General features: G+C 42.0%; 1 protein-coding gene across 1 annotated transcript in view; it reads left to right on the top strand.

Annotated features, from left to right (window-relative positions):
* LOC140070705 (cadherin-8) overlaps nt 1-12574 on the top strand; it is a 291808-nt gene that overhangs the window by 158585 nt on the left and 120649 nt on the right. The window lies entirely within an intron of this gene.

A 12574-nucleotide genomic window follows, 5' to 3' on the forward strand; every position in this document is an offset into this window, starting at 1 on the left:
AAATGTAGCTCAAAGGTCTTCAAAATATAGGGGCTTTTTTATCTATATATGTAGGTTTAACACTTACATTGAGGCTTCCAAGAGAATGCCCATACAAACAGAATATTTATTATGAGAATCTGAAGAAAGTAAAAAAAATGACCTCAGCTCCTAGTAATTGTATGTACTTTACTGCCAAAAACAATAACGAAAACATTTCTGTTTGGTCTGTCTGATCATCTCATAACAGTTCAAGAGACAATGGGGGTCATTTTTTATTTAGTCACAATATTTGTGCATGTCTTTTTGGTTATTTTGGGTTTTGGATTTGTTTGTTTTATCTTAGAGGGTGATATATCAGACATTTGAGTGTGTGGTTTTTTTGCGACTCCCAAAAAGAGTTGCAAATTCTTATTCTCTTTTAATTTGTTGATCTGGACTAGCATTCTTTTGTGAATTATTAACCACGATTTGTGCCAAAATTGTGGCATTTTTTCAGTGATATGTGACATATTTGGGAGCAACACTGAAGAATTCTTGTGCATCTAACTACTAGGCAATAGGAAAATTCACAAATTTTGGCACAAATATACAAATTTGTAAAAAAAAAAATCACAAATATAAGAAAGAGTAAAAAAAAGAGTAAATTCTTAGTTAAATGAACCCCAATTAAGTAAATCTGTACAATGAGATATAAGTTTCTGTATAGTACCTCTGTAAAATGTAAAGAATAGGATTAGTAATAATAATAATAATAATAATAATAATAATAATATTTCAGAGATTATACTGAAAACAGCCCTGCTCCCTGACAAAAATGTTGGAAATAGGGCTTTTAAGGGCCTGGTCTACTAGAAGACTGGGCAAGGCATATTAAAGGACATCTACCATCAGGATGAAGGATTGTAAACCAAGCCCACTGACATACTGATGTGTGTCCCCTCTGTCAGGATCCACTTTTACACTGTTCTTTAAGCTTTTAATGCTCTTGTCTTTACAAAAACGGCTTTAAAATTATGCAACTGAGCATGTGGGACTCTTGGTTCAATTAATACCTATATAGTTTTGAAACCCCTCGGGCTCATTGGCATACTTTTTAAAGCCTTTGAAAAAAAAACAAACAAGGGCATTAGAAGCTAAAAAGAAGAGTGGACCCTACCAGAGTTGTCAAACCAACATGTACGTGTGCTTGGTTTACAATCCCTGATCCTGGTGGCAGGTGTCCTTTAAAATCCCCAGTATGTCCACTTAAATGGCACCCAAAATGATAATCTATTACATTCCTTTGCTGGAAAACCAAAAAAAGTTTTGTGGGTTAGTTGAAGTTACTTTTTGATATTATTTTTATACATTTCTAAAAGCCAAAATGGTTCTCCAGAAATGGATCTCTTTTTATATTAAGATCTATCGTCAGTGTTGCTACTTCTTCCAGTGCACATTAATTGGGAGCAGTGAAACATAACATCTACATACTGCAAATCTACCATATGCTTGTGCATCCCTTGACATTACCAAAGCTTTGGAAATACTAGTGATGGAAATTTGCTTCCATCGCATAATTTGTGTAACCCATAAATGGTTAGTGGCAAGAAGACTCATTTAGATACATAAAAAAGATGCCCCCTTCCCTCCCCTAAATCACCTTGTCTTCATAAGTATTTTGGTCAACAATGAAACCAAAGCCATGAGTTTAAGTTTAAGGTACATATTTGTATACATTATGAACAGTAAAGTTTTTGGCAGTCCTGTAGATATATTAAACTGCCCTTTGTAAATGTTACGTGCCTGTAATGTCAATAGAAGATTATATATAAATCAGACACTGTAAGTCATACAAGTGCTCTTTACATCTATATAAAACATGTATATTTCCTGTATACATTACAGAGTTGTCATCTGAAAAATAGTTTTGCAATACAAAGTGGCAAATTATCTCAGTATGGTGCCATGCGGCATGTCAAGATAGGAACATTGCAAGTCTATGTTTATCAACACATTTATAACAATGTGTCTAGGTGTCATATTAATGGCTTTTTGTATAGTAGGGGAAATGTAGTCTATATATTATACCTAATCCAATCATCACTTTATGGATAAATATGATTTACATTAAATCATAAATACAAATTCTGCCCTTATCAAGGATGGTTGATAAATGAGCATGAGCAACATCCAGAGCAAATCAAGAGAAATCGATCCCTTCCTGCATAATGAAGTATTTAATGTCAACATCCTATGTAACTTTACACAGATTAGGAATAAAAGGTCATAAATAATCAAATTTACCTTCTTCATTCCAATATTTCATGTTCACTAACATATATATTAATTTTGTTTACATTCCTTGAGCATAGTTTTATTTAATGAGAAGAGAATGTCTGATCTAATTTCTGAACTGTTGTGTGTTGCCCACCCTCAAACAGCATATGCTGACAGGAAGTAGCCATTAAAGATAGCCATTTTTTACCTGCAATGTGCTGTAATTGTGCACAAAAAAAACTTGCAATTAATGGAAAAAGTCAAGATATGAATGGCTGCAACTGTTGATTCATCTGGTTAAGCTTCACGTTGAGCTGGATTTTTATCTAGGATGTTGTGATTCTATCAGTGTTAGTGTAACAGTACTGACCAGCTCAAGATTAGTGTTTGGAAGCAGTGCACATCGCCATACAATTTACTTACAGTAAAGTCCCACTAATAACATATTCACCAAATATTCTCACCATAAAAAAGGAGATAACTAGTGATGAGCGAGTATACTCGTCCGAGCTTGATGCTCGGTCGAGTATTAGCATACTCGGACCGGCTCGTTGCTCGGACGAGTATTTGCCCTGCTCGATAACGAGCATTTAATTTAAAAAAAAAAAGTGAAGAATAGTAAAAAGATCCAATTAAAACATTTAATTTAATTGTTTAATTGAAGAAAACAGTGAAAGAACACAGTGCAGAACAGATTGCAGATGTTCGGGAACATCTGCAATCTGTTCCGGAGACACGCGTGCAGAACGGTGTTCTCCGCAATAGTATTTGAAGAACAATATGTGTGAAGAACACATTACAGATGTTTGGCAACATCTGCAAGTTGTTCTCTACACATATTGTTCTTCAAATACTATTGCGGAGAACACCGTTCTGCACGGGTGTCTCCGGAGCAGATCGCAGATGTCCCGGAGACACGCGTGCAGAACGGTGTTCTCCGCAATAGTATTTGAAGAACAATATGTGTGAAGAACAACTTGCAGATGTTTCCAAACATCTGCAAGTTGTTCTTCACACATATTGTTCTTCAAATACTATTGCAGAGAACACCGTTCTGCACGCGTGTCTCCGGAACAGATTGCAGATGTTCCCGAACATCTGCAATCTGTTCTGCACTGTGTTCTTTCACTGTGCTCGTTAAGTTTATAATTTTACTGAAAAATGCTCGGGTCTCCCATTGATTTCAATGGGGCTCGTTACTCGAAACGAGCACTCGAGCATCTGGAAATGTTCGGCTCGAGTAACGAGCACCCGAGCATTTTAGTGCTCGCTCATCTCTAGAGATAACTGATAATTTTTGCCAAACAACTGAAATCTCAAGTGTTTTGCATTTTCAAATGCAGGACATATTGGAAAAGCTTATTGTTGCAATAAAAGTGGACGAAGGCTCAATTGGGATATTATGTAACAAATATGGCTTAATTTCTGCTGTAAAGCTCAGTGAATTAATAAAAGGTGCAAACTTAGACTTAACTAAGGTCATGCGAACAATGTCAAATTCGCTATTCAGCAAGTTGCAATTTAAAAAATCTACTTCCATGCACTGTCTATCTTTAAAAAATTTCAGCAGACAAAGTCAATGCCAATGTTCTGTGGCCAAACCTCCTGATGAGGATTACGTTTTTTCTGAATGATTCCTGTCTCTGTAACTGTTCAACCCCTTTATGCAAACTGATGTTCTGGTATCGATCGTAGCAGTTAACCTAACCACTGTGGAATCTGAGCTTTTCAGGACTGGTTTTCAGTGCTGTCTACTGTATTACAGACTGCTATGATAATAGTAAAAGAAATAGTGGATAAAAGCCAACCTAAAACTCTTAAACTTGGTTGGCAGACAGCAGTGGGTAATGCATATTACCCCAAGACAAATGTTCTCTCTGCTGCACAAAATAAGTTTGCCTTATAAAATTAGAATAGTAGTAAAACTATAATATGAATCAGCTGAAGACTTTTGCATAGTTTTTGTAGTTGTCCTTAGCATATCATTTAAAGAAAATCAAATAGGTCTACAAACTACACTAGTACAGTAAATGTCTCTGTTTTCTTTGACATGATTGGCAAACTCATCAATCTTTCCCAGAAAATTTGGCATTATACAATCCAGACTGAAGACTGTTCTTTTATGTTGATCCGATTTTCCATTTTGTGTTTAAGTCCAGAATATGATGAGTTACAGTTAGAATTGAATTCACCCTGATTATGTTCATGTTGTTTTCTTTTTTATTTAATTTATTATAAGTGTTCTTACAGTGCATTATGATTCCACAGCAAGGGCAAAAGTTACAAGTGGAGCCATTAAAATGTGTACAACTACATTTCAACAATGTTCACATGGCAAAACATAACCAAAGTTGATATGTGACCTTGCACTTTTCAGAAGAAATCAATGTTTGGCTTTTCAAATGTAAATGCAGAAATTATTCAGCAACAAGATGTTTATGTTATCACTTTGATTACATTTATTAGCAATAATAGAAGAAAAAAGAAGAAAAATAGACCAATTTGCTTTCAGGTTAAAGATGAGGGAAATTTTGAAAGTTCATTGAGTAGGATAAAAGATTTGAGCCATTTTACTTCACTACCTGAAGCAGAATAAACTAGAAATACAATGCTAGTGATGCTATTTTACCCAGCATCTACATCTGTGACTATCTTTATAGAAAATAATGTCATTTAGAAACCTCTCTAAAAATAATACATTTATAAAATAACAGGAAAATGTTTTAAGATTGTATTATCATATGTTTCTGAGCAAAGCTTTTCACACAACAAGAAATATCACATTTTCACTTTTCTTATCCATGTTTAACAAGCAATTAAGACTTCAATATTTCAAAGTGTGATTCGCAGTTTTCAACTATCCATGCTAAAATGCAGAAATTGTTAAAGGAAAGCACATGGGGCAATGTCCATGCTCTTAATAAGCAATGACACACATGAAAAATAGACTGCCGAACTATATCTTATTGAAAGACCTTTTGTCCTTACTATGTTTTCCAAGGAATTTGGGACCTCTATCTGGATTTCTACATCAATATATTTTTTATTTACCCTTGAAAATGTATGTCAAAAATCAGGCTAAAGAGGCACATTGACAAGTATTCCAGATTTTGATAACCATTCAGTTCAGTATGCACAGTATCCCCAGAGATTGTACAATGTCTAATGGAGCACTTACTATATAGGTTGATATGATGCTTTCCAACATTACACCTATGACTGCTGTATACAACCAAACTCAATGCCATACCCATGACTGTATTAGCAGAGTATATGGTACTAAACTCTATGGTAAACCCATCATTACATTACCAAACTCAGTAGTAATCCCATGAATATAATATATTCATATATATATATATATATATATATATATATATATATATATATTATATTACCAAACACAATAGTAAACACATGACTCCAGTACAAAATACAATAGTAAAACCATGACTAAATTGTCAAACTCAATAGTAAAACCATGACTATGCAGGCAGTCCCTGAGTTATGTAGAAGAAGTTCTATAAGTTTCTACCTAAGTTGAAGTGTAACTCCAGACATGGAGTTTTGATCAATATAAAGATTAGATTTTCAGACCTTTGGGATCTCAAGGGAACATAAACAATAAAGTTTCATTAGAGACACTTTACATATGTCTTATGTTGACCATTGCAGGCTGGGACCAAAGTTCGGTAAGCTCAATAGTAAACCCATGACTGTATATCCAAACTCAATTGTAAACCCATCACTATATTACCAAACTCATTGATACAAACACACTATGAATCTTTGATGGCATAGGGAGAGAAAAGAACTGGACCACAAATCCACACACTATACAATGATCTATTGTCGCAAGGCTACATTTACAAACTAACTCAAGGTTCTTAGTTACATTTTGATCAAAGAGCATAAGCCACTAACCACTTCACGGTGACCTTGTTGCAGTGGTCCCTACGCTATTGTGTGCAGCATCACATGACATCCGCTGCCGCTGCAACACAGCACCAGCAGGGACCAAGACTCAGTTGCTCCCCAGCACCCATACTGGCAGACAAAGCCCCCATGGCTCTGGGCCCCAGGTCCCCACCAGCACTGCACCACAGATTCCATGCAACATCTCACTATGTGAACAGGACTAAAATGCTCACCATATGTAAACAGTAGAGATGAGCGAACATGCTCGTCCGAGCTTGATGCTCGGTCGAGCATTAGCGTACTCGAAACTGCTCGTTGCTCGGACGAAAACTTTGCCCGATCGAGTAAATGGCAGCTCCCGCCGTTTTGCTTTTTGGCGGCCAGAAACAGAGCCAATCACAAGCCAGGAGACTCTGCACTCCACCCAGCATGACATGGTACCCTTACACGTCGATAGCAGTGGTTGGCTGGCCAGATCAGGTGACCCTGGGATAGACTAGCCGCTGCCCGCGCTGCTCGGATCATTCTGTGTCTGGATGCCGCTAGGGAGAGAGCTGCTGCTGGTCAGGGAAAGCGTTAGGGTGTTCTATTAGCTTACTGTTAGGCAGGAGTGATTCTCCAAGAACCCAACAGCCCTTCTTAGAGCTACAATAACGTTATACTTTTTTTTTTTATTTGCAGCTAGTACCATATTGTGAGGAATTTGCAGGGGGACTTGCTACCGTTGTGTTTAGCTCTTAGTGACACACATATCCACCTCAAACACCAAAGTGGGAAAATTTATTAGGGGTTTGATTTCAATTAGGCACAGTCTGCCATTTACTTTTTATTTTACGTTTATTTTTTTAATAACTCAGTGTCATCTCATCTTGCATAGTAGTGTGCTTTCATACTTGGCTAGAAAATAGCCATAGGAGAATCCAAACGGCTTACTTACGCCTACAGTAGCGTTATATATATTTGATTTCTGGTTGATCTGCTGGTGGCTGTACTTGCTGCAGTGCATCTACTAGCAAATTGTGAGCAATTTGTAGTGAGACTTGCGACCGCTGTGTTTTGCGCTTAGTGACGCACATATCCATCGCAAAGACCGAAGTGGGAAAATTTATTAGGGGTTGGATTTCAATTAGGCACAGTCTGCCATTTCCTTTTATATTTTACGTTTATTTTGTTTAATAACTCAGCGTCATCTCATCTGGCATAGTAGTGTGATTTCATACTTGGCTAGAAAATAGCCATAGGAGAATCCAAACGGCTTACTTACGCCTACAGTAGCGTTATATATATTTGATTTCTGGTTGATCTGCTGGTGGCTGTACTTGCTGCAGTGCATCTACTAGCAAATTGTGAGCAATTTGTAGTGAGACTTGCGACCGCTGTGTTTTGCGCTTAGTGACGCACATATCCATTGCAAAGACCGAAGTGGGAAAATTTATTAGGGGTTGGATTTCAATTAGGCACAGTCTGCCATTTCCTTTTTTATTTTACGTTTATTTTGTTTAATAACTCAGCGTCATCTCATCTGGCATAGTAGTGTGCTTTCATACTTGGCTAGAAAATAGCCATAGGAGAATCCAAACGGCTTACTTACGCCTACAGTAGCGTTATATATATTTGATTTCTGGTTGATCTGCTGGTGGCTGTACTTGCTGCAGTGCATCTACTAGCAAATTGTGAGCAATTTGTAGTGAGACTTGCGACCGCTGTGTTTTGCGCTTAGTGACGCACATATCCATCGCAAAGACCGAAGTGGGAAAATTTATTAGGGGTTGGATTTCAATTAGGCACAGTCTGCCATTTCCTTTTTTATTTTACGTTTATTTTGTTTAATAACTCAGCGTCATCTCATCTGGCATAGTAGTGTGCTTTCATACTTGGCTAGAAAATAGCCATAGGAGAATCCAAACGGCTTACTTACGCCTACAGTAGCGTTATATATATTTGATTTCTGGTTGATCTGCTGGTGGCTGTACTTGCTGCAGTGCATCTACTAGCAAATTGTGAGCAATTTGTAGTGAGACTTGCGACCGCTGTGTTTTGCGCTTAGTGACGCACATATCCATTGCAAAGACCGAAGTGGGAAAATTTATTAGGGGTTGGATTTCAATTAGGCACAGTCTGCCATTTCCTTTTTTATTTTACGTTTATTTTGTTTAATAACTCGCTTTCATACTTGGCTAGAAAATAGCCATAGGAGAATCCAAACGGCTTACTTACGCCTACAGTAGCGTTATATATATTTGATTTCTGGTTGATCTGCTGGTGGCTGTACTTGCTGCAGTGCATCTACTAGCAAATTGTGAGCAATTTGTAGTGAGACTTGCGACCACTGTGTTTTGCGCTTAGTGACGCACATATCCATCGCAAAGACCGAAGTGGGAAAATTTATTAGGGGTTGGATTTCAATTAGGCACAGTCTGCCATTTCCTTTTTTATTTTACGTTTATTTTTTTAATAACTCAGCGTCATCTCATCTGGCATAGTAGTGTGCTTTCATACTTGGCTAGAAAATAGCCATAGCAATAGGATAGCATCGTTTGGTTTTAAAAACTCAAAAACACAAAAAAATACAAAAAACACAAAAATTAAAAAAAAAATTAAAGTTATAACTCTCATTTTAAAAATGTTTAACCCGAGGGCTAGGGGTAGAGGACGAGGGCGGGGACGTGGGCGTCCAACTACTGCAGGGGTCAGAGGCCGTGGTCCTGGCCGGGGTGAGACACCACCTGCTTATGAGGGAGCAGGGGAATGCCGCAGAGCTACACTCCCTAGGTTCATGTCTGAAGTTACTGGGACTCGTGGTAGAGCACTGTTGAGGCCAGAACAGTGCGAACAGGTGATGTCGTGGATTGCCGACAATGCTTCGAGCAATTTGTCCACCAGTCAGTCTTCCACGCAGTCCACCCATGTCACCGAAATCGCCACTCCTCCAGCTCCTGCACCTCAGCCTCCTCCCCCCCAGTCTGCCCCCTCCCAGGAAAATTTGGCATTTGAACCGGCATACTCTGAGGAACTGTTTTCTGGACCCTTCCCACACTCACAAACCACTTGTCCGGTTGCTGCTGAGCAATTTTCCGATGCCCAGGTTTTCCACCAGTCACAGTCTGTGGGTGATGATGACCGTCATGACGTAGTGGAAGAAGTGTGTAAAGAGGTGTCCGACGATGAGGAGACACGGTTGTCAGACAGTGGGGAAGTTGTTGTAAGGGCAGGAAGTCCGAGGGGGGAGCAGACTGAGGGATCGGAGGATGATGAGGTGACAGACCCAAGCTGGGTTGAGAGGCCGGGTGAACACAGTGCTTCTGAGACGGAGGAGAGTCCTATAGCAGAACAGGTTGGAAGAGGCAGTGGTGGGGCCAGACGGAGAGGCAGGGCCAGAGCAGGTGCATCAGCGCCAAATGTGTCACGTAGTGAAGCTCCCGTGGCGAGGGCTCTTGCGGCGAGGGCTAGATTTTCAGAAATCTGGAGGTTCTTTAAGGAAACACCGGATGACCGACGGACTGTGGTGTGCAACATTTGCCAAACCAGGATCAGCAGGGGTTCCACCACTACTAGCTTAACTACCACCAGTATGCGCAGGCATATGAATGCTAAACACCCCACTCAGTGGCAACAAGCCCGTTCACCTCCGGCCGTGCACACCACTGCTCCTTCCCCTGTGTCAGCTGATAGTCAGCCCCCTGCCCAGGACCCTGCCACAAAAACCCCATCGTCGCCTCCACGATCCTCCACAGCATCCACCAGCGTTCAGCTCTCCATACCCTAGACGCTGGAGCGGAAACGCAAATATAGTGCAACCTACCCGCACGCCCAAGCCCTTAATGTCCCCATCTCCAGATTGCTTAGTCTGGAGATGCTGCCCTATAGGCTAGTAGAGACCGAGGCCTTTCGCAACCTCATGGCGGCGGCCGCCCCTCGGTATTCGGTCCCCAGCCGCCACTACTTTTCCCGATGTGCCGTCCCAGCCCTGCACCAGCACGTGTCAGACAACATCATCCGTGCCCTGACCAACGCCGTTTCTGACAAGGTCCACCTGACCACGGACTCGTGGACGAGTGCTGCCGGCACATTGGGTTAACTTGGTGGAGGCTGGGACCGAGTCTGACCCTGCGGCTGGTCATATACTGCCGACGCCGAGGATTGCGGGGCCTACCTCGGTCCAGGTGTTTCAGGCCTACTATGCCTCCTCCTCCTCCCACCCCTCCTCCACCTCCTCCTCCGAACTACCATCCGTGGGCATGGCGCCATCAGTCGGTAGCTCTAGGCACAGCAGCAGTGCCGTCGCTAAGCGACAGCAGGCGGTGCTCAAACTGCTGAGCCTAGGCGATAAAAGGCACACCGCCCAAGAGCTATTACAGGGCATCACGGCGCAGACTGATCTGTGGCTGGCACCGCTGAACCTGAAGCCAGGCATGGTTGTGTGTGACAACGGCCATAACCTGGTGGCGGCTCTGCAACTCGGCAGAATGACACATGTGCCATGCCTGGCCCATGTGTTAAATCTGATAGTTCAGCGTTTCCTCAAGACATACCCCAATCTGTCAGATTTGCTCACGAAGGTGCGCCGCATCTGTGCGCATTTCAGGAAGTCCAGCACAGATGCTGCCACTCTCAGGGCAGCGCAGCGCCGCCTCCAACTGCCCGCTCACCGACTGTTGTGCGACGTGCCCACGAGGTGGAATTCAACACTGACCATGGTATCCAGAGTTTACCAGCAGCGCCGAGCGATTGTAGACTGCCAGATGTCAACTTCCACCAGAACTGGTAGTCAGGTCAGTCAGCTTCCTCAAGTCTACAATGAGGAGTGGACGTGGATGTCTGATATCTGTCAGGTGCTGAGTAACTTTGAGGAGTCAACACAGATGGTCAGTGGCGATGCCGACATCATCAGCCTCACCATCCCGCTGCTTGGCCTGTTGAAAAACTCTCTGATCAGCATGAAGTCGGAAGCTTTGCGCTCGTCACAAGAGACGGGGGAAGAAGATTCCCTTGTTGATAGCCAAAGCACCCTTAGGTCTGTTTCTCAGCGCATATCGGAGGAGGTGGAGGTGGAGGAGGATGAGGAGGAAGCTGACCATACCATCGTCCTAAATGATCACACAGCTCCCTACAACTACTGGGTTTCAAAGCTGGACATGTGGCACGAACTGGCGCTGTACGCCTTGGAGGTTCTTGCCTGCCCTGCCGCTAGCGTCTTGTCCGAGCGGGTTTTCAGTGCAGCTGGTGGCATCATCAAAACTTTTTGGGACTGCCACATACAGGCACTCAATCTATTTCATTTTTCTGGAGGGTCACCTACCTGCTCCTCTGGTTTGAAAACTTTTTGGGACTGCCACATACAGGCACTATCCAAATTAAATTGTCTCCATAGCAGCCTCCACACGTTGTCTCCATTGCTACCTCCAAAAGTCGTCCATATAGCTGCCTCCATACATCGTCCCTTTATCAAACGAGGTGTGTCAGGTAGAAATTTGGGTTGTTTTCATGGATTCCACATCAAAGTTGTTAACTTTGTCGCCACCCAGCTGTGTTATCCACAAAATATACTGGCAAACTTTTATCATTTACCAATATTATTTCAGCGCTTCTTGCACATCTGTTTACATTCCCCTCACCCGCCATATCCCAAACTTATAAGAACGCTACTACACTTGATCTTATACAAAAGGTTCTTAGAAGTGCTGTTTGGGGAGTAGCCTAGAGACAGGGGCTTGGATTGGCGAAAGCTCGCCTGGCAGCGGAGCGCCAGCTCCATGCCAAGATCCAACTAACATAGTTTTAACTGCAGCACCTTTAATCTACTACTAGTTCACTGCCTCCATACATGGTCCCCTTATCAAACGAGCTGTGTCAGGCAGAATTTTGGGTTGTTTTCATGGCTTCCATGTTAACTTTGTCGCCACCCTGCTGTGTAATCCACAAAATATACTGGCAAACTTTTATCATGTACCGATATTATTTGAGCGCTTCTTGCTCACCTCCTTTGGTTCCTCTCTGCCACCCATTGGTTTGAAGCCTGAGTCCATTTAGGGTATGTCGCCATGCCACTCTCTAGCCTGCCGCTGCTGCCTCTGCATGCCATCCCCTATAGTGTCAGGGTCAATTATTGGATGTTTTAGATGCTATCTAGCTTCATTCTGTCACTCTGTCATGGCCATGCTGTTGCCCATGGCATAATGGTGCGATTAAGCAGCCTCAGAGGCATCCATGCATGCTGCCCCTGCTGTTTCCTGTCCATTTCCGTGGTGTTTCCATCCTTTTCTGAGGTTCCCAGGTGTTTGGCCAAGCTTCCCTGTGCAGAGCCTTGGTCCCCTTGAAAAATGCTCGAGTCTCCCATTGACTTCAATAGGGCTCGTTATTCGAGACGAGCACTCGAGCATCGGGAAAAGTTCGTCTCGAATAACGAGTACCCGAGCAT

The sequence above is a fragment of the Engystomops pustulosus genome, chromosome 7 (assembly GCF_040894005.1).
Source record: "Engystomops pustulosus chromosome 7, aEngPut4.maternal, whole genome shotgun sequence".
Taxonomy (NCBI): domain Eukaryota; kingdom Metazoa; phylum Chordata; class Amphibia; order Anura; family Leptodactylidae; genus Engystomops; species Engystomops pustulosus.